The sequence below is a fragment of the Camelus dromedarius genome, chromosome 2 (genome assembly GCF_036321535.1).
Source record: "Camelus dromedarius isolate mCamDro1 chromosome 2, mCamDro1.pat, whole genome shotgun sequence".
NCBI classification, from domain to species: Eukaryota; Metazoa; Chordata; class Mammalia; order Artiodactyla; family Camelidae; genus Camelus; species Camelus dromedarius.
In genome coordinates, this window is record NC_087437.1 from 92,815,057 (window position 1) to 92,839,460 (window position 24,404).

Consider the following 24,404-nt stretch of genomic DNA (forward strand, 5'->3'; position numbering starts at 1 on the left):
TTCCCAGCTATTTAGGGTTTTTAAAGTCTAGGTAAAGAAGCATATCATAGTTTTGCAAGTGTTCAATTAAAGGCACAGCTCTCACCTTGGGGTCAATACTATTCAACCTAACAGACTCGTGCGGTCAGGGGACTGGGGAGAAGGGGAAAAGATAAGAGTGTATGCCACAATCACCCCTCCCATTGGTTCCTGCCTCCTCTTGCAGATTAATAGGCTTATTGGAACATTTCCTCTAGTTCAAATATAAACCTTAGAATCAAAAATAAACTTCAAATTCCCTACCTTGGCAATTCAAGCCCCAGCTTGTCTTTCCAGCTTCATTTCCACTTACTTTTTGTTTTCCAGTTACTATTCCCCATTTCTAAAACAGCTTTTGTGCTGTTCCACTTTCTAACTTCCATGTTTTTCTTCCCACATTTTTCTCTCCACCTAAAATGTCCTCCTTTCCCTAGCTCTAACTACAAAAGCCCCATCTATTCTTTAAGGTCTAGATTAAATGCATATGTTGCACAATGTCTGCCCTGACCTACTCCTCCCCTAGCAACTGCAGTGTGAAGTACTTCCCTCACAACTGAGTTCCCATCTCCTAAATTTCTAATGGATTCATTTTCCATCCTCTGGGATACATGTGACTTACCTGCATATTGATTGTTTATTAGATCCTGCTCAGCAAATCCAATAAATATATCATAAAGGTAGCAGATCAGCATGATGTTGTCAGAAATAGCAGGACAAACCAAGCCCATGCAGATTAGTTTATGACAGAAAACCTGGAAAGTTGACATCGTCCTGAAATTAGGAAGTACAGGGGTATTGCTATCTTCCAGATGAAATTAAGCCACTTCTGGTTGTCTTTACCATCAGGTATAGAGAATAAGGTGTTCACTAAGTCCATGGTTGCATACCAGTTGCCAGATACTCTACTGTTTCACTCTAGTAAAGAAAACACATCTAGAAGAGCAACTGAAATTAGAATTGCCAGTGGATGTGTTTATGATAATCCACTGTCATTTTCCAAAATTCATTTACCTCTGTGCAAGCCAGATTGGCAAGTTAACAAGAATATATCTTTGAAGTCCTTTGTGGAGGCAGAAATACAGGCAGTCTTACTAGGGATGAGTTTATTTTGGTTTGCTATTTTAGTAGGTAGAGGAAGCTTTAGTGAATGTGTGTATATATACATATGCACTCATCCTACTGCAAGAAATTCAGTTATTTTGACAGCATTTGGCAACTGACTGAGGTTTAATATTGGTATTTGGCCTTTTTCACAGTCAGAACACAGAAGTGACACCAGGTGTGGTGTTTTTCATTCATTCTTGTTTTGTGTGTCTCTCTGTGTGATTTATTCAAGTATTAATATCATAGACCATTCCTGTTTCCAGATAACTTTCAAAATCTTTTCCTTAAACAAAATCACAACAAAACATGGTTTCTCTTTAACAATTAGATGTGAGTTGTAGGGATATATGAGTTCTTACCTTGTGCATGTATTTTTTGTTTAGTTTGGTATGGTTTGGTTTTATTTTCTTCAAAAGATAACTTAGCAACCAAGCACATATAATAATGATGATAATAAATCAACGTTTTCAATGCATTAGTGTGAAACAGGCACTCTCCTAAGCACTTCATATACATTATTATCTTATTTATCCTTCAGTATAATGTTACTAATAATAATACCTGATACTTATAAAGCATTTCTATGTGCCAGGCACTATTATATATATTAATTTATTTAATTCTGACAATAAGTTGAAGTACATATACACTATTATTACCACAAGTTATATCACTCTGAAGACATATCATATAATAAATACCTGATAGAAAATTCAAGTAACTTGCCCAAAGTCACTTAACTCCTATCTGATTGAGGTGAGATTTAAATTGATACAGACTGACTAAAAGGGAAATATTCAAAACCAATACAGTGTACTGACTGTCAATCTTACATCCAGTATTTTTTAATATATTCCTATTCTTCTATTTACATGGCCCCTAATTTTTTCCATAAACTTTTTATACAATAGTTGAATTTAAAATGTTCTGTCACAACTGATAAGTTCCTTGAGAACATGGCATATGATGTTTATTTTTTGTATTCTCACAATTAACACAATGCCCTTATTATATTTAAGGTACTCAATAATTATGAATTTTTAATTGATTAACTGCATGTGCTCACATTGAAAAAACACTGCGAGGGAGGGACTGGTGTTGCGATGTATGTTCTTGATAGAAAAGATTGCATCATGGGGGCAATCAGCTCTGAAAGTTACCAGGTGTTTAAGATCAATCAGTAAATCCCAAATTACCAACAGAAGACTCCCTAAGAGTATTACAGTTTAATAGTTGAGACAATGTAATAGTGTCAATACTTGAACCAGAAAATAACAACCTTATTATTTTTGCCATTATAACCAAGTTAGACTACTTGGCAATCTAATCAAGTGTTTGATCATTAATGATAATTTCTAAAACAGAGAAATCAGTCTTAAATCCACCTATACCGTACTACTATATAATAAGGAAGCATAAGTTGAATGAATATAGATATAATAGAGGATTTGAGTAAAAGACTCAAAGGGCAAGATTTTTAATTTATTTAAATATAAACATGTCACAGAATGTTTAATCCAAACTTTCAAGTATGTAAATCTTTTACCATAACCTTAGAGTTATCATTGTTATTTCTAATCAGATCCATTACTACTTAACCTTATCATATATACGTATTGCCAGAAATATTATCTGTAAGTGCTTGATTACAATTATCACTAAATTAAAGAATGGCTGTAGTATGTCAAGCATCTTTTATAAATATGACTTCCCAAGGCTAGCATGAGGATGGAAGATATCAGCACTTAAACATCAACACTGCATTAATCCAAATGAGGTCCTGTGTAATACTAAGTCTTAACTTTAAAACTGTACTGTTTTTTAAAAATTACAACTAAATAATACATTCTTAGCATTGACATCAGCAATTTATAAGAGATCCAGAGGAACTAGACAGACTTCTATTTTAAGATGGATTTAAAAGTATGCTAGAAGTGTGTGCTGAATGAACCTCCTACATACAGAATCTTTTTTTTTTTTAGATACCATCTCAAAACAGAAATAATGCTTTTTATCCTTTGAAGCACAGAAATTTAACTCACAGCTTCTCGAGACACTAATAGGTTGGCATAGCCAATACGATCTTTTGATCAAAATAAAAGAAGGGCTATATTTGGGGCTCAGCCACTGGCTTCAGAATGAATTAGACAAAATCCTGAAGGTATAAGAGATTTCTTTTCTCTGATTGTGGATACAATTAGCAAGGCATGCTGAGAACCTTGGGTGAAAGGAACAAATAGGAGTTATTACTCTTATTTCCTACGTTAGTGCATTTACTAGTACAGTAAAATGGAAGGACATTGATTTAGGAATCAGTTACCTGTGCACTGGTTCTGGTTTACACCTGAATTTGCCCTAGCAGCAATCTCTCTGATAATCATTTCTTAACACAAAAAATAAATACATTAGTTGCTCTAACTTACAATTGTCACTGTTAGGATAAAAAAAATCAGTAATAGAGATTAAATTTTGCTTAATTTTATACTTTTCTCTCTCACATTAAGATAGTAATAATAAATTTGTATTTTTATATATATATACTTATATACATACACATGTGTATATATGTATACATACATACATATTTATGTACACATATATCTGTGTGTTTTATGAAAAGATTTATAAACTGTCATGTGCTGCATATTTGTTTCATTTTCTACACAAATATTCGTTAGATTCCTTATATAAGCCTGATTCTGTGAAAGGCTTTAGCTATACAATCAAAGACACTGCCCTTAGGAGGTACTAGTTTAGTTACGTTAGAACTTTTAAACAGATAAATAATAAAGACCAAAATGTTCTAAGTCCTATGACAGAAGTATATATAGGCTAAAGAAAGTCACAAGAGAAAGAACTAAATTCATCCTTTGATAGGTCAATGCTGGACACCATCCAAGACCTTTGTATACTGTGCTTATGAAAAGGATATTGTAATAAGACATCTTATCTCTATGGCAAACATACAAAATAGATGTTATAAACCTGAGGCTCCAGTTTAATATAACTCACGATATAATTACTGCACTCTCCTCCATTATTTTTTCACTGAACCTAGAGAATTCCTTCCTCTTAATTACCTGTGGCATATATTTTTGTATATATATTTATTTTTTCCTAATTGGCTAGTAAGTCCCTATAACAGAGACTTTCTTAATCATTAGCATCACCTAGCAGAATGTATGAATGACTGAATGAATGAATAAATAAATAACATTTATGAAAGTAGAAATGCAAAGATGCAACAGGAAAATTAAGACAAGAATCTTCATAATGTAATTTTTAAAATTGTGTTGATCAACTAAGAGAAATCTCTTGTGACTAAAATGTTCCCCAAACCTGAAAGAAAACTAAGCCTGTGTGTGTGCGTGTGTGTGTGTGTGTGTGTGTGTGTGTGTACATGTTCATGTATGCACAAATGGTCAGGTCAATTTTAATATACTGAGGTGGAAAGAATATGTGCTTTGAAGTCAAATAAACTGGGGCTGGTGTCCAAATGATAATAATCTTTTGGGTGAGAGCTCTCAGAACTTTAGTTTCCTTTGGGATTTAATGAAACCATATTTGGAAATCAGAGGCTTTTGTTTTTGTCGCACAAGGCTTAGCCATGACAGTGCAAGACTACTGAAATATTGCACATTGTCATAGAAATAATTAATTTTTCACTAACTTTTATAAATAATGGCTTTACCACTTTTTGTTTTTTCTTCAATTGCTGGCCTTTGGGCTTCTCCACTGCCAAAGCAAGGGTAGCAGTAAATTTGATGGCAGTATTTGCATGTCCTTCATTTGAATCCTTTGTAAATATAAAACCTTACATTACAAAATGTGCACGATTTCTTATTAGAAAGCGTGGCTGTGCAATGAAAAAAAACAAGCATCTAATTCTCAAAACAATGTTAATGACATGTTCACATGTACAGATGCCAAAGGAAGCCCTCCCTCAGAGGATTACAAAGTTCAGAATGTCCCCTTGCCTTGCACATAAGTGTGGTGATATTCTTTTTGTAAAATAAAAAAAAAAAAACTTTACTTGTATATGTATTAAAATCATATAAAATATCATTTAATTCCACTCAGATACCTCAAAATTTCCCTGATAACACCAGAAATAATTTTCAAAACTGCACCAACAATTAATGTCTATGCCTCTTATTTAGCTCTTTTATGAATGAGCCGTGAGTATGCAGCCTGCTTCTGTAAATAGATTGCAAATGCTTTGAGGGCAAGTGCCACAAAACATATTCCACATCTAGAATAGTGTTGCAACCAAACATTTGTTGATAATGATGTTGAGTTACTTTGAAAAAAAAACTCTTAAATTTTCCTCTCAAAATTAATTTTCCCCAAACTAAATTTGCCTTGATATCCTCAAAGCACTCTGCTATAAATTTGGAACACAAAGAGACAGAATACACACTCTTTTCTCTAAAGAAATCATAATTTAGTTAGGAAGGTAGAAAACTTTATAGAAATATAGACTCAAAGAGACATGTAATTGTCAAATGAGGTCTTAGAAAGAAAATTAAACCTAGAAAGGAAAACCTGTATCAAAAAGATGTATGTGGAATTTAGGAATGTGAGCTTTTTAAAAATTGTAACTTAGAAATTTGCACATGGAGTTTCCTAGTTTTACTGTATCCTTAGCTAAGAAAATTGTTTTGCTGTCAAAATGGAAAATTTCACTCATTCAGGTTAGAACAGAATGTTAAAAGATAAATGATCTTAGCAACAGTAACTCACAAACTATCTGATCTGATGAATTACTCTACTTGAGATACAATAATTAATCTTATTTTTGTAAATCCCATAGGTATAGAATTCTTAATATTTTTATTAAAAATATATAAGGCAATCAAATGTAATATTTATAACTAGAATATAGTTATTTGATTGTGAATTTCTGCCATTCTAAAAGTTCAAATCATGTTAGTAAAAAATGTAGGACTATGAAATTTAAATTATGAGGCTCTAATCTCTAATTACTAACAGTTTAGCAACTTAATATGTCCTAGATCCATAATTTACGTTCTGTAATTTCATAAGAGTTATAAACTCAAGGGCTGCCAATAATATAGCAATGCCTAGTTAAGATAGTCTTAAAAATGCATGAGAAAATTCATGGATTCAAGACTAGTCTCAGGCAAACTGTGAAGTTCAAAAGTTGGTCTGTTGTTTTCTAGCCTCTACTGTCCTTATGTGTTCCTCCCTCGCAGAAAATTCTCCCCTCCTGTATAATTTGTATTTTTTCCCTGTCTGAGACAGATATGACTGAGGAAGAAGGAGAAAATATTTGACTAGAGCTATGGATACCCACATGAATAGTCTGGATTTATCCTATAGTCCAAAGGATTTTTAATTGTAGTGTCATTACATTATTATGTAAGTAATTTGATAAGTACCACAATAAATTGAAGTTATAAACCATTATTTCTAGAAAAAGAAGCTTATCCCTTTGCCATCCCTTGTAGTCCCTTGCATTTCAATATGTTTTTTTGAGTGAGTAGAAAAAAAGAAGAAAAAAGCAGAGCAAACAACTAATGAGACTGAAGCTAGGTGCGCCCGAGCTGGTTTGTTCCTCGTATGAATATCGTATATCTTGTGTGCTAAGGCGGAAAAAAATTGCTGAGAAACACTCCTTTAGGAAATAGGAGACCAATAATTTATTTTAAACAAAAGAGAAATTTTAACAGAGTGCCATTAAAAAAAAAAATCTGTCAATATAGTGGTGGGTCCGTGAGAGGACAGCAATACCGAAGTAAGTGATGCGAGGGAAAAGGTGGTATTGTCAAAATCCAGTTGAAAGATTAAGGTCTGATCTAGACAGTGTGAATAGAAACTGACAGATGCATAACTGTTTCATCTGTCAGTCATTTCTCTAAGCTCTAGAGCAATCCTTAAAATAACTTCAAAAAGAAGAAAACAATATAAGTTTCATAAATATTTGCAGAGACTTTATTCACTAACTGAAGATTGCTCAGAACCACATTTTGCAACTGTTCTTTGAAGCTCAAGTCTTATCTTTTCACTGTTATTGCAATAGTATCCTCTTTTGTTCTAGGCTTTGCTCTCTAAATTAGAGGATAGAAACTCAGTTTTCTACTGGGTCAAGGCAGCTAACTAATAGAACCAAAGTGCTGTTGTCTAAATTGATTCCAATAAATGAAATCTATTCAAGTCATAAAAAATTCAATCTTTAACAGATCATGGCAGAGAAATTTCAGTTTACTTAAGCATTCACAACCAAAACCACATGGCTGAACTAGTACGTTTTTAGATTTCCATGAATCAATGTCTCCTTCACATTGAAAGCTCAGATAGACACATTGAAAGTTTTTTTTAAGTGGGCATCTAGTCAACCCTCTATACAATAGTTGTATGTATATATTCTTCTTGAGTCATTAGAGTCTGACTGCCAGGTCTCCACAATTTACATTTGTCTAATATATAGTTCCATATTTCTAACAAGTTGAGGAAATCTTAAAATAGTTTCTATGTATATGCCATGATTTGTCTTTAAAAGATTGGTATGACATTGAATAACTGGTCTCATACATACAATTATAAATAGGTGAATTTGGGGTTTAATATCTTTTAGGATAAGGCAGAAGGCATTGTTGATTTTTTTATTCAACTCTTCTCCTTTTGAGTTTTAAATTTGCACTTTAACTTTAAAGAAAAACAAGGTTGTGTCCAATGGTGATTAATTTTATTACATAGCAAAATAGCAGATACATCCCATTTTTAATCAGTTGCTCCTTAACTGTAGTTTCTCTGAAAAAAGATTAATTTTAGACTTATGGTTGCTATTTAATAAGTACAACACATGTGGAAAACTGAAACTGAAACCTTATTTTTGCATCCCACTTTATTTTTTCTTTCCTATTGAGAGGAGTTTTCACCTGATACTTACTAGATGAAACATTTGAAGATCTCATGATCCATATGTCAGTTTGGGGTAACTGGAGCTTCTACAATCAATTCATGTCCCAAACACAGTCTTGTTTCAGAAATTACATGGTTCAGTCCCCCATAATCAAAACTTTGAGTTTATTTTACCATTCTATCTTCTCCCTTTTGAGCCAGGGCCTGGCTGCAGTCTGGCCATTTAGGGGTAGAGGGTACAGGGGATGGGTCTTTCTGTCTCACTCATCTCTCATACTCACCTGCTTCTGTAAATACCACTCCTAAATTAAAAGGAGTGGAGGTAGGGAAGTTGTTACTTGGACAAGATGGCAGTGCAGGAACTTGGACTGGCAGATGGTTAAAGCTTTTGAGGACTTTTTAGAGGCTAGACTTCTCTGACTACAACACCTGTTAACTTCTTGTTCTGTGCCTTTCCTTCAGATACCTGCTTCTCTCTCACTTTAATCCCTCAGATATCTTCACATGTAGACTATCAGTTAGAATCCTGTTGTATATCCTGGAAGTCCTGCTAAACAGAATTTTAAATGGCTCCAGGATGGCATTCCCACTCTTTTCATCAACATCTGGGCCACAGGAAAGCTTGTGAGTTTTTTTGCCATCCCACTAGTGAAAATACAGTTATTTCACAAGTGAACCTTATTTTTCTCTTGATTCTGCTACCTCAGAGAGTCATGACCTTGCCCTGAAGAATGTCAGGCCATTTGTCAGATAGCAGACCAGAGAGCCCCCAAAATTATGAGAACGTATCCCAGGCCCCTCAAATGCTCCCAGTGAAACCCCTCTTTCTAGGTTCCAGGCAGAAGAGGGATGACTCCCACTCCACACCTTTGGGACGGATGACAGGACTTAGAGTCCAGTGCCAGCTCTCTGAAGGAACTCTGGGGCCATATATTCTCTACTTATTCTACTTTCTTTCTCAGTCTTTTTGTTATGGGTATTAGAGCCTTCTACCTAGTTATTTTTCTTTGGTTATATGCATTTGGATCTGGCAGTTAGAAAATACTTTAGAATTTTATCTGTGGAATCACAGTGCCTCAGTTGAAACTTCCAATTTTCATATGTTGTTACATTAATATTGGTAATTTTGATAATAAAACATGCCAGTTAAATTTCTGTTAAGTAATAAATGAAAATAAAAGTCTTCTTACTATACAAACTGTTCTTCCAATTTTACATGTATTGTAAGTTCTTTTGCAAAGAAATGAATGCACATTAAAAGCACGCATGCTGCAGTTTTATTCAGATTTAAGAAAGATGTATCTTTTGCTCTCTGTTTCCTCTTTCTCCACACAAACCAGCAATCAATATGCAGATGCTAGATTTACAGACTCTCCTAGGATGACAGATCAATAAAGAACCCCACTGAAAACTGCTTGCCTGAAGGAGGAGAATATAAACTTTTTTCTTAATCTCTATAAGGCTTTGCTCCCAGGACCAAGCACTTCTCGCTCAGTGTTAACAGTACTGAATTTTCTTACTGCTTTTTCATGTCAAAGGCACTCTTCAAATATGTACTTAATTAAGCCTCTCTTTTAACAGAGGTGGCCCTGTTCTCATCCTCTTGCCTCCCTTTTCTATCTCCTGTGTGGTGAGTTCTCTTTGAAGTCATGCAGGAGAGATGTGCAGGGATGAAGGAGATGAGAACAGAGCCAAGGGCGCTTGTAATGAACTTGATGGAAAAGAAGTTTAGATTAATTCAGCTATTCTAGCTACCCTCTATTTAGAATTCTTATGAGGAAATACTAAATTACAAGAAGATAATGAGTCAGATTTTATGTTAGCTTTGAAAGTCTTGCCCTCTAAATGCATTTGTGGACATCCTGTGGATTCCTAAGGATTTAGAACTCTGCAAATTTCCAGTTTTATAGGACTTATTTATTTTGTATTATGCCTGGACTCTTTATGTTTATCTCTTATGATTGCCTTGAAGTTCACAGCTGGAGCTTGAGTTATTAAAAGGTATCTATTTGTCTGAATACTTCTCCTTGGATTGATTCTTAAAGGAAGTCCATGATGATTTGTAACTATGCATATTATCCATAACTACACTTTTAGAAATAGATGTTGATCATTTGAAAAAGTGTTTTGTAACTGCATACAATACTGAGGCAATTTCAACAGTAGAATTGAATCTAATGTTACTACACAGTGGCTGCCAAATAATTCATTTGAATTTCTTATCTCTGGTTATCTCAGTCATTTCCCAGAAAATTATTTTCTTAGATTGCTTATTTAAAGGTTTACAAAAAGATGCAGTAAATATATACAACATAAATAACTTAATGGCCATAAGTTTCATAATTATAGTAACTTTTTCTTCATTGTATTCTTGTTCAGGCATGCTGAGTCTTTTTTGGGACATTAAATTTCATAGATTGGTTCACATTGTATTATTGCAAATATCATTTGATTTTTTCATGCATTGCAGGCAGGATATAGAAGTAAAGTAAGAGCCATACTGCATACTTGATTTCCAATTTACCTGAACTTATTAAAAGAATTGTTCAGAGTCATTTTTTTTTTAATCCTTAAATTGTTTTCCAGGTCACAAATATTCTACTCAGCAGTGAAATTGTCCTTACTAGTTTCTACAAGATACTGATTACATTTCTTGTGATATTTTAATAGGTTTATGCTCAGAATTGCTAAGGTTCAGATTTTTGGAATTTCTTGCAGAAAAACAGTTTATGTATTTCTAGTATTGTTTTCAACATTTGCTAATACGCATTGATCAAGAGGGACCACAGGTTTCTTCTTTTTGCTGTTACTTTCTATGTTATTTAATTGTGTTATGTCTAATAGATTATTCATCCAAACATTAGACCTCTTCAACTTTTTATTATTCAACCATTTCAGCCCATTTTTGTATATCTAGTTAAAAGCAAAGTCACAACAACAGATTTATTAGGTAAAGACAATTACATCTTAATGGTAGCTGTCAAACCACACAAAACTATGCTTAATGGCACCTCAATTTTGCATTAAAAATAATATTGAAAGTGTGGAATCTGAAAAATAATACATGAATCTATATACAAAACAGAAACAGACAGACATAGAAGACAAATTTATGGTTACCAAATGGGTCAAGGTAGAGGAGAGGGACAAATTAGGAATATGGGATTAACAGATACAAACTACTATACAGAAAATAGATAAGCAACAAGGATTTACTGCATAGCACAGAGAATTATACCCAACATCTTATAATACACTATAATGGAATAAAATTTACAAAAAAAAAAAAAAAACCTAAAAAACAAAAACCAAATCACTATGCTGTATACCTGAAACTAACACAATATTGTAAATCAACTACACCTCAATTAAAAATAATAATATAAAACCTGTGCTTATGCTGAAGAAGAATCCTTGTTTGAATCCATTTTGGATGATAACTCCCTCTGCCAGCAATTATGAAATCTGCATACCTGATTCACATAGCATCTAATACTAAACCAAGTGAAGATAAAGGTGAATATATCACCCATAATATGATGCACCTCTCAGAAGATAAAACTAGATGCACTGATTTTTATTTTCAACAGTGAAGTGTCAGCATCTAAAATAATGAATTTTATAGTTCAGTTTCATTCTGGACTAGGGAGATTACAACCTTTGTAGGTAATCTCTGTAATAAAAATCCTCCAAAATATAGAACCTTAAAAGTACAAACTTAATGTTCTCTTATGTAACAGATTCAAGTAAGCAGTCCAGATAACCAGGCAGCTGTGCCCTACAAAGTCATTCAGAGACTTAAGTTCCATACATTGTGAATCTACTGTTACTTAAATTGTTATTCTTATCTTTATGATCATCATTTAATCCAGGAAGATCATGCTGCAGCTCATGGGAAAGGAAAAGTATAAAGAATTCACATGCCCAGTACTTTAAGACCCATAGCTGGAAGTGTCACTTTCACTTGTGGTCACATCGCATTAGTGGAAACATAGCCAAAGGACTTATCTAGCTGTAAAGGAGTCTGAGAAATACAGTCTGTAGCTGGGCAGGCATGTGCCCGGCAACAGATTTACTAAGTAAGAACAGGAAAGAATATTTTGTTGGGCAGCTAGATGTTTCTACCATCAGGCAAAGAGAGCATGAGGATTGTGGTCCATGATGAAAGTATTCAATGGTTGCTGGGGGTATGATCAAATGGGGAACAACAACAACAACAAAATTAAAGAATCAACAACAAAATTAAAGAATCAACAACAAAATAAAGAACAAGTTTTCAGAAATGTAATGCACTGTCGATGCCAAGTTTACATTTAGCGTATATCAATATTGAAATGGTTATTTATGCAGTAGAAAACTACTAAAAGTCTTTTTATTACTACATTAGAGACTCAAATTCAGAAACCCTGCCACAGTGTCAAGTACCAAAGCATTTTTGTTTGTTCTGTATAAAGGAGGTACAAGGCAAGTCATGCTAGAGCAAAAAGTCAACTCCCATATGTGAAGTGTGTCCCTTAATAAATAGTATGTCATGAACTGTCATATTTTAAGTCTGCTTCTAAATACATCTTTCTGCTATTCTACCAATTTTGGTGACTCTCTATCTTTTAAAAAATGTGGCTGCCTAACATCTTCTGAATACGTGACCCTCTCTCTGCTCTCATAGAAGTAAAATATATGTAAAATTTTAAGTGAAATAAAAATTTTAGTGAATTTAATTTTTTGGTTATGTATCTTTAATTTTTAACATTATTTGAACCCATTGGTTAAGCTTAAATTTGGTTCATGTTTCTTTTACAGATGGTTGCTAGCCTACTATCTGCAAAGACTGTTCTGGGCACAGAGGATACAATATGAATGATGAGAATCCTGCCTTTAGTGAAGTCATGGTCATAGTCTTTTTAATGGGGAAAGCAAGGTTTACCTGTGCCAGTATGCCAACTGAAGGAAAGAGAAATTCACCAAAAAATTTAAGCTAACTTTATTTTCTTAATTAAGTAAATAATCTCTATTTTGTAATCCCAAATATATCTTATTTAAAGATCAAAAACTAGATTTCTTGTTATTGATCATTTCTATTTTTAATAGACGAATAAATTTTAAATCATATCCTTATTGTTTCAGTTTCTATCCTGAGTAATAAGTTTAAAACTGCACATGGTGTGCATGCTAGCTGTTATCAGCATGCCAACTAGAATACACCTCTGTGGCAGATGGATGGGGCATAAAGCAGAGAGTCAATGTACACTAAAAGTTTATGATTTCATTGTGAAAACTTACAATTCTTCATATCGGAAAATATAGTCAGTCATAGCAGGGAAGTTCATTTTGAAGTTTAAAAAAGTCAATCCTCTTATCTTCTTAACTTGAAAATAATTCTAGTAGCAATTAATCTCTTACCAAAAAAAATTTTTAAAAAGAAGTTATCAGTTTAGAGGAGTTCTTTAGAAACCATCAGCATTCATCTCTGGACTTTAGACATGAGTTCATTTTAAACAACTGTAACATACATTGATGACTACTGTATTTTTAGACATCTGGAAAGATTTTCCTATAGTCATTTGTTTAAAAGTTTTTCTGGCTTAAAATCTTTCATATTCCCAAGAAATGTCTTTACGTATCTTCCATCTCAGTGTCTTGGTTCTAGACATTCCTGATAGGATAACTTTGAGTTCAGTTCAAAACCAACACATATAAATGCAGGTTAATTCAGAAACACACAACTAGCATGCCAGCTAGTGTCAAAATTTTCTCTAAAGAAGGATAAGATAGCATAAGCTGGCTCAATTTTATTCCAAGGTATTTGTTTAGAGTAATTAGGGGAAAAAAAGTGATTTTCAAACTAATAACATATTGAAATCGCTGTAGTTAGAGGAACTGATTCTGTTGTCCCTGAGTAAATTGTAAAACCTGGGAGAACAACCTAAAGAGAAATTTTTTTTTAACATGAAGGTAGTGAAGGCTTCAGAGTTGCACTTAAGTTTTCTCTATGAGAAGTGTCTGTCTAAATACAGAACCCACAAACAGATGTCTTGAAATGTTCCAGCCAGTTTGGCCATATAAATGAATATGGCTCCTCCTCTATCACCAAGACCTTCGGTGTAAACAACTGGTAGTTTACCAACTATAAGATCCATTTCCACTTGGAAAAGAGCTCTCCTGGCTAGTTTCAGACGCTCCTTTTGCATAAGGTACTAAAATGTACCCTATTAAATAAGTTAACACACCTACAAAAATGCTTTTTATTTCCATGAAGAAAATTAAGTCCCCTGAAGTTTGTGACTAAGAATCCCATGTTTCTTAAAGTAATCTTTATCTTTTCCCACTTCAAAGTATTTTTTTCTCATCCCCACTTCCCCGCCCCTCCCTCAACAGTTAAGACTGAAAACCTGAAGCACTTTTTCACTCTGGCCTGCATCTTGGAAGACTGTTTCTTTGCACAAAGCTGATGGTTAAAAGTTTCCCAGTATTTTCTGGTTGGCATTCTGGGTGATTAGTCCATTGAAATGTGTTTCCATAGCCTTCTTTTGTAGTTCTCTATTGCTATGCATCTTTTTTTTTTATGTTTGCCTGAATTGAACTATATTTACCATCTGCTGTTTCAGACTCTCAAATGATCTGAAACCTCTGAATTTTGTTAAATCATTCCTCATTATTGCTTTTTTAGTAGTATCTATAAAGTCTATTTCCCTCCTTATTTCCTCATCTCTATCATTTACATACTCTAATCACTGAGATACTAACAGACCATACAACCAGTTTCAAATGCAAAATCCTCAGCCAAGCTATAGCTGATCTTATATTCTGAAGTAAATTTTCTCCATCACTTTGCCTCTATTCCACACTTTTCATTTAGTTTCTTCACAACATGCTGATATGAAGTCCTTCAATGACATTTTGATAGTTTAGATAAGTTTAATATAGTAGATCCTTTGAATTTGTTTTAGCTATTGTCTTAGAACCATTTTTCTCCCACAACATAAAAATTTTACTTTCCATATCTTTTCCTTTATTGCTTTAGGTTTCCCTATATCATTTTTTAAATAACTTCAACATTTGGTAGAAATAAAGGGTTTTTTAAAAAGTAATGGGCATGATATTGCCCTGAAAAGAGATAGAAAGGGAGAAAGCTGTTCTGACCTAAGCTTTTGGGGGCTAGCCAACAACACTCTTTTTTATCCTTCCTCACTTTTCTCTCAACAAAAAAAGATGTAGAACCTTTTCATAGCACTTTAGTGCCCATAGGCAATCATGGGTGTAAAGCTTCACAAAAGGCAGTAGGTGGAAGAAAAGAATCACACACCTTTGCGATAATACACCCAGTGACATCCTAGTTAACACACCCTACTTCCATTTACAGAGGCTTTTGTTCTAATCATTCATTTGCTCCCTTGTTCTTTCATTTATTTGTAACTCTTTCAGTTAATTACTGCATAAGAAACTATCTCAAAGTTGGTGGCTTAAAACAGTAACAATCCTGTGGATTGGCTGGGGTCAGCTAGCCTGTTTTTGATGCACCTGGCCAGGGTCACTCATGAAGCTGCATTCCACCGGGGGCTTTGCTGGTGCTGAAATCTCCAGCAAAATACCTCCAAATAACTCAAAGTAACTCCATTCCCATAGCTGCTGGGCTGATTGGAATGGCTGGGGAATGCTGAGCGTCTCTCTTTATCAAAAAATATCTTACATAGTGGTTCAGGGCTCCAAGAATTCAGAGTAGAAGATGCCATAAAGGGATTGGTCCAAAACAAGCACAGCATCATTTCTTCTGCGTTTTATTGACTGAAGTAGGTCACGAGGCCAGCCAAGGTCCAAGAATGCCCTCTCTTTCTTACTAAGAAGAGCTGCACATCCAGGCTTGGGAGAAATTGTTTCCTGGCCAAAACTGACATTTCTCCCATATGCAAAATGCTCTATATCCAAATAAGACCCCCAAAGTTACAGACATGGGATATGGAACTTATTAAAGGAACTAGACCTCACACAGACATGGGGAAAACTGGGGTAGCGAAGACCCAAAAGAGAAAATTGGAGGAGCAAAAGAATCACCAACTGATTGACCTGAAAGGCCAAGCACATCGAGCTGCTGAAACAAGAGCATGAAAAGTTAGCTAGTAGAGAAGTCCACAGGAAGCTCTGGCTTTTCTGAGTACCCACTGAAAAAACTAATGACAATACAAGAGTTGCTATTGGTCAGCAGGGTCAACAGTCAGAAAGAAGAGCTAGATTCAAAGTGGAGGAAAGAGAGGACAAACTGGGACCTGCCAATACCTCTGTGACTATCTATCACCACAGCTAATCATGACAACCTACAGAGAACCATGTCTGCTGCCTCACTTCCATCTCCCAAATTTCATCTAAGTTTCTTTTTTGGCCAATTCTAACCTGGTACAGGAGAGATTTCTTAAAAAATGACATTCCCAAACTAAGCAAGTTTGACAAAAGAATCATCCTGCACAGGAAGGAAGAGTAAGCACTGTTTCCAAAAATTATAGCTACTCTAGAAGGAGCAACTGACGTTTCCATGATAAAACAATGCGTGAGCAATTTTATATCTTGATATTTCTACATTTCAGAAAAATCATTGAGAAGCCATGTAGAGTAGTGGCTCAGAGCTCAGATCTTAGAATGAGCGAGTCTAAATTTTAATTCTAGGTCTGTCACTTACTAACAATATGGCCTTGGGAAAATTATTTAACTTCTCTAAATTTTTCACCTAAATCATGGGAATAATAATGGTATTTGTATTGTGAAATGATGTGTCTAAAGTAATTAACACAGTACTGGAACATATTAGGTAACTGACTCTTTTTAGGTGGCATTATTACCCTTTGTTTCATTAAATATCTTAATCTTCTTAAAGTAAATTAAAATTTTAAGTGTTTATCATCAATTACCATAGTATCTACAGGCATGAAAGAATGGATATTTCCAAAATGAATGGCGTTGCCATTTGTGATGGTTAATTTAGTTTGTCAACCTGACTGGCCATAGGGTGCCCAGATTAAACATCATTTCTGGGTGTGTCTGTGAGGGTGTTTCCTCATGAGATTAGCACTTGAACCAGTGAACTCAGTAGATGGCCCTCCTCTGTGTGAGTGGACATCACCAATCCACAGAGGGCCCAAATAGAACAAAAGGCAAAGGAAGGATGAATTCATCCCTTTTTTCCTGCCTTGCTGCTAGAGCTAGAATGTCTCATTTCATCTGCTCCCACCCTTAGACTTGGACTTACATCATTGGCTCTCCTGGTTCTCAGGTCTTTAGACGCATACTAAATTATATTACTGGCTTTCCTGGTTCCCCAGTTTGCAGACTGTGGGACTTCTCAGCCTCCAAAATTGCTTTCTCTCTCTCTCTGTCTCACTCTTCCCCTTTTCCTCCCTCTTACTGGTGCTATTTCTCTAGAGATCCCAAATATACCATTTGAACCCTTACCTTGATTGTTGACTCTTGCTTCACAATCAGATTGGTTCTAGTTTGCACCTGCCTCCCAACCAAATTCTCTCCCCAAAATTTATAAAAGAGTACAGTGCAACCATTGAGCAAGTACACATAGGATTGCATACAAGTCCACTAACTGTATGAACCTTAACAATTCACTTTATCAAACTTAGGATCCATTTCCTCATCTATAAAATAGGAAAACTATAATGCCTGGCTTTCATGATTTATTGAGATGATATTTATATCAGATATCTGGTTCATAGGCCCCCCAATAAATAGTTTTCAAAATTATGAAATACCCTCACTCTCCTGATAAGGAGGCAGAGAGAGGCCTGAGTTCCTAGAAGCATCAATATAAATATTTCTGCAAGAAGTATTTTCTGATAAAATGTATGCCCATATATGATATTTGATACCAGGGCTGCTCTAATGATTATAGAATCCTAAACAGATTATAGAATCCTCAGGCTTTTAACCATGGATTAGTTGACCCTCCCCTGCCTCAATGCAGAGATGTCTGAAGGGACATCCCAGCTCCAGAGCTTCCATGAGACCCACTGAAGCCTTTGTTGTTATTGCCTCTCAGTTCAACTTCTCCTTCCCAGTCTTGCTTCATTCACTCTCCAATAGCTATTTATCTAGAGAACATTCCCCAGGAAACTTCCTTTATAAAGTTCAGCATGCCAAAGCCTACTTCCTAGAAAAAACAGGCTGTATCTGGTGTTACAAATGGCAAGTGGTGGTAGAGGGGAGAGTAGGAGATGGGGAGTCTACTAATGTCAAATAATTAAATAGATATCTATAGAACTTCTCAGAAAATTCTCAAGACAGAGATAAAGCATGCAACATTTACAAAACAGTTTAGACCAGGCTGCCCTATAGTAGAAACAGGTGTTATTAATAACATAGAGACTGAAGAGCAAATATTTGTTTTTACCCTACTTCCTTTCCTTCTATGTCCACCCTATGAGCCCTGCTGTCCTAATTCACTTCTGCTTCATCTTGGACCAAAACCAAAACTGGCAGTGGCATTTCAGGGCAGAGATACTGACTTCAGACATAGGATGACACTGACACTGGCCCCAAATGGTACTTATTAGTACCCTCACTAGCAACAGAAGATAAGATTTGGAATGCTTTCTAATATGCAGAAGACTGTTCAAAAGCAAAGAGAGACTGATAATGAAGTGAAATGTGTTCTTCTAGCCAAGAACAAAAGCCAAAGTGTTAAGCTGTATTCTTCTTCAAAGAAAGTGAATACTATTATTCTCTGAAACTTCTGCCCAGTTGTTTGATCATTAGAGGTTTTAAAGAGAAACCTGCTAATACCTTTAAAAGCTTAGAACAGCTTGGATGTGATTCCATCTGAAATGAAGGGCAGGGCCATTATGGCTATCCAACACCAACAAAGATGAAGGATTAAAATATTTTGACTACTTTGAGAGGTATCTCTATCCCTTGTTCATTCTTTTTGTATTATTGGTAATGTATTGCGAAGTGGCGTGATTCAAATATTAGGGAGTTATTGCTATAAATCTCCTAGGAATATCCTGAGAGAAGTTCAGGCAGAAATACATATTTAAGCAATTTTTTAAACCAGTATGTTTACATTCTAGAAATGACTCATCATATTCATTGTGTAAATACATATTTAGACTAGTAAAGCTCTTTAGAAAGCTATGAATTAAAGCCAAATTTAAGTATTGGAGTTAATCTTTTCTGCCTGCTTTAAGCGCCATTTTGAATGAGTGGGGTGAAATTGGACATTGTGTGTGTATAATGATGAAAAATGGTGGGCTACAATAAGGAATAATTCTTTTGATTTCCAGAGCATAATGGCCTATGGATTATGTTTAAAATTAATGAAAGAAAAGATAGAGAATGATTTGAATCTCATCAGTAGCTATTTTTCTCTTTCTCTGAGGCAGCAATGAGCCATTTTCTAAGGGATTTGAACTTTTGTGAGGAAGTCCCTCTAAGCTTCGAAAAGGTCTTAATTGGAAACTGAACCTTTTTAATGATGATTTGTTTCGCTTGAAAGAACAAATAAATAAGCAGTTGGACTTCCTGAGAGATTTTCATTGTATGAAGACAATTTCTTTGCAAATCTAAACAAGTTTTTAACATTTGGAAGGACATGTACATTCCAGCATATCCTTTTGCCATGAAAGATCCCTTCTTCCTTCAACTGTACAAGCAGCCATAAAAAGAGAGGTTATTTCTCCACAGAAAGCAACTTGGATTTAAAAAGAGAGAAAAGGTGATTTGCAAAATATTTCTTTTACTCTAATTGCATCCTCTAACACTAAACAAAGAAAACCAATGTCTTTCAATACAGTTATGTCAAATCTAGAACTATTGCTTTACTTATAGATTTATTTGTTTAGTTTTCTGTTGGAACACACTTTCATTTCTCATTCTGAGAAACATTTTCAAGAAGACAAATCTTCCAGTGGCAGTGGAAAATTATGTTAGAGATATAATTATTTGGAATACAAAATTCTGCAACATGTTTGAAAGGAGAAAGTTGCCATCTCTCAGAAGTGCTGATGAAAATATCCAAATCCCAACTGAAGCATCAGGAAGCACTCAGTTCTTGTCACTCAAAGTTACATCCTCCATTCTCAATTCCACAGTTAGAGGACAAGCCAGTATAGCCAATTTGTTCACAATCCATCAGTTGTCTCCTCAATATAATTCTCTTCCCCAAAACTCAACTCCTTTAAGTCTTCACTATATATATAGAATGGCTTTTCCTAGCCCTGTATTTCCCAAAATGTAGTGTATGATTATATAAATGTCAATTTTCAGTGATATATAATATTCTCTCATTTGGTAGTAGTAGTTTTCTATTTTATAGTTACCTTCTATTTATAGTCTTTCTACTTGTCGTAAGAATACAGTTGACCCTTGAACAACATGAGTTTGAGCTGTGCAGGTCCACTTACATGCAGATTTGATTCAATAGTAAATACTACAGTACTACACAATCCACAGTTGGTTGAATCCCTGGGTGAGAAACTGCAGATACAGACCAACCTGTATTGATAGAACTGTGGACGTGAAGGCCAACTATAAATTACACTTGGGTTTTTGACTGCAGAAGTTTTGGTGCCCCTAACTCTAGCATTGTACAAGGGTCAACTGTATATGAGTTTTTAAAACTAAGTTTAAATTATCAACTCAAAATATTAAATAAAATGATATGGCATATTAATGAATACACTTATGCAGAATATTACTCAAAAAAATATGTTACTTGGCTTCTCACTCTTGACATTTGGCATTGTAGACTCACTTCTTGAATTTTCTCCAGTTCATCCTAAGATTCTGACCAAGGCATATTTTCACTGTACTTACACTCTGTGATTTTATTTGTTTGTATGCTTGTTTATGTTTTATGGTTTTACCTACCATTTTTATGTAGTTTGCCAAATATGAACGGTTCTCATTGTCACTCCTTCAAACTTCTACACAATTTGATCTGGCTATTGCATTATAATGTACTCATTACTGACCATGTTGTCTTCAGTTTTTCTCTTCTCTAATACAGATCTCAACACTGCACATGTTATCTTATAAAATACAGTTATTTCAGATTCCTAAGTTTTTTAAAACATCTTCAGTGACTCCTGCTGCAGAAAGAGTATGTTCTCTAATCTTTGATAACATTTTGACATCTTTACCACTCTCAGCCTAATCTATCTTTGTGGCCTCATCCCTTAACTCCCAATACTTTTTGCCCTGCCTTCTTCATTTCACTTCTGCCCCTGGTTCCATGTCTCTATTTTTCTGTAATATATCACTCTAGGTTGTTGCACATCACACAATCCCTTTTGTTACAGCCAAATTTACATTTGGTTGTAATTATTAAATATGATGACACTTTAAAGAATAAGTTTTCATGTGTTTTATTCTACTACAAAAGGTTTGGGTTTCCATATTTATAAAAGATTGGGGTTTTCTTTTTTCCCTGAAAATACGGAAGACTATCTTCAAAATATAAAGATGAAAACTAACCTAATTTTAAGAATGTTTTATTTATAATCTCCCAATTTTTAAATTGATAGAAAGTTAGCTTATTGAACTCACTCTCAGTTATCAATGTATGTATTATCTAATTATGAGATAATCTATAAAAATTTTAATCACCTGAGAATGCAAAATAAATTAGTATTAGTTTAACCAAAACGTAGTTAGAAAGCTAAGCCTGTGATAGAATAACAATATCAAAACCAGACTCCTTATCTTTCTGGGCTCCCTTCTGAGAGCTTACCCTAATTTATGAGGCACTAAGACTAAGAAGAATATTTGACATTTGTTCTAATTATTGAATCATATAGTGGAAATATTACTTTCTATTATCTACACAATCTTATTAGTAAAGCCTAGTAATTGTTTATATTTTTGTAATACATTATGTTTTTATGGTAATTTTTATTTATATTGTAGGAGACCCACAAAAATCTTATGTTGTAGACAGGAGAACTTATAATTTTGGCATTTTTTTCTACAGAAAATTCCTGAATGCTATTTATAAACAATAAAAACTATGCTTTTTAGGCCATGTAAAAAATAATAATGTCCTAATAAATAGTAGGAATTATTCTACTGGGCATTTGTGTTAGGTTTTGGGTACTAATAAAAATGAACGGGATTCTTGGAGGAAGGCAAGTAAGAGAGTAGAGATGCTCATAAAACTGTATGTAAATGACTTCTGAGAGGTTGTAAGATGATAGGAACTGCATAAATTTTTATACTAAATTAGAGATGAGACAGTGGTGTGGTGTAAATGTTTGGTAAAAAGCTCTCCAGGAAAAAAAAGGAAAAATCTCTAATTTTTAGCATTTGTTCATTTTAATAGTATAAGTACTCCCCCCATGGACAATTTCAAGCTACCACTTTGGTATTACTGATTGCAGGGCTGGGAAGAGATATGCAGTATTACATATACATATAGTATTTCTATCACGCAGCTATAGGTATAAGTAAACTCAATCATAGAAAATAGTAAAATAATTGAGAAGTGATAAGCTGTATTTATTATTTTTTGATATAATTTCTTTAATTTCAAGTTTATAAATTTAATTTTTAGTAATGGCTAGTTTAAAAACCAGCTTGCAATCTTCCTGAAAATCCTAAAATTAGCTCTCATGACCTGGTATAAGCCAGCTCTGGCAAACCACTAGATTAATGAAAGATACAATTCCTTTAAATATCTGAGGAAACACCATGGAGAAGAACAAGAATTTAGTATTTTATTCCAGAAGTCATCACCAGGATCAACAGATGCAAAATATAAAATGTCAAGTTTAGGGTCAATTTTAAAACCAGACTTTTTAACTATAAAATTTGCCAATGTGATTAGTTTTTTTGGACAATGAGTACACACTGAAACTATCTAAAGAGACACTTTTTATTGAAAATGTCCAAGAAGAGGCTGAATGACCTTAGCAGTTTTGTAGAAGCCATCCAGAACTGCTCTGATTAGAAAATGATGCCTTCCCACTCTAAGATTTAAGTGGTTATTTTATCAGATATTTGCATAGGTTCTTGATTCATGATTTCAAATAAAATATGCCAAATTCATTCATAAAGTTGTTCTTACTGAACCCCATGGTTGCAAGACTGCTTAAAAATGAACTGGGCAGGACAGTGTACTTCTCAATGTCTTTATTATTGGTGAAAGGTTAGAAATATCCAGGACTGTCTTAGATCCCATCAGTCTGATGTTCCCCACAAAAATAAAAGGAAAGGTAGAAGGAGAATAAACATTTTTCCCAGTGGTCTTCTAAAGAGAAAGGAAAAGAGAAATAGGAGAAGCAAGAAAAGTCATGTGCCCATTCTCCCCCCAGAGTCTGTCCCTTGCTCCAGCTCTGGACTTAAATGTTAAGCATGTAAGCGGAGGTGGGGGGTGAGGAGCGAAGTTAACAAGGGAAAGCCATATATACAGATTTCTCTATTTGCAGAGATCTCTAAAATAGATGCCAGAAATGGGGAAAATATGCAGGAATTCACAGCTCTGTCTATCTAGGTTTTGACAGAAAATTGAGAGGCATCCATAAATGAAAATTAACTAAAAATAAAGCTGTTATTTGAATAATTTGAATATGCATGTATTTTATTTCAAACTTCTTCAGGATTTCCAGAGTATTTTAGTACCATTTAGAGATTCAGCTTTGAAAGGCTTGAGATGATAATCTAGAGATTCACAAAAAAAAAAAAAAAAAAGAATCCGGGTACAATCAGAGTGAAGAGGAGCTCTGGGTGTTAGGCTGCTAACCAACCACAGATAGCATAACATACAAGGTTCCAAGGACAACATTGCATGCTTGATGCATTTTGACATTTAACTTTCAATCCGACATTAACGTTTTAATATGTCAAAATAAATAACCAATATTTACAGAGATGTAGATATAGATATCATCATGAGGCTAGTTTATATCTCTTTTTTTAACAGCTTTAAAAAAGATCAAGCTCTAGTCTGCTAGTCTCAAAATAATTTTTTTTTTTTGTCTCTGGATAAATTAACCACTAGCATTAAAAAAAAAAACAACCTGTTACTCAAGCTGTGATAGTGATATGGGTAATGAAAACAGTGTTTTTGGCCATACATTCTTCACCTACAGAAGAGCCCTGCAACCACTACTACCAGAGTATAGCACAGGAGAGTGAATGAGTACCCCTGAGGAGGCACTGCAGGAATAATCCAAGGTAGTCCAAGATCATTTTGAAAACTCATGTCTTACTTTTTTAATCAGTGCAAAAATGTGTGGTTTGTACTCTATTATATATCCATATTTATTATAATAAAAATAAAATAAAAATTTTAAATGTTTTTCTCAAATATTTTTAGGATTGTTGACATGGCAGAAAGACGGACCATGCACATCCTACAGCTTCGCATATACCCTGGCGTAACACTCTGTTCCCCTGGGGTTATGCAT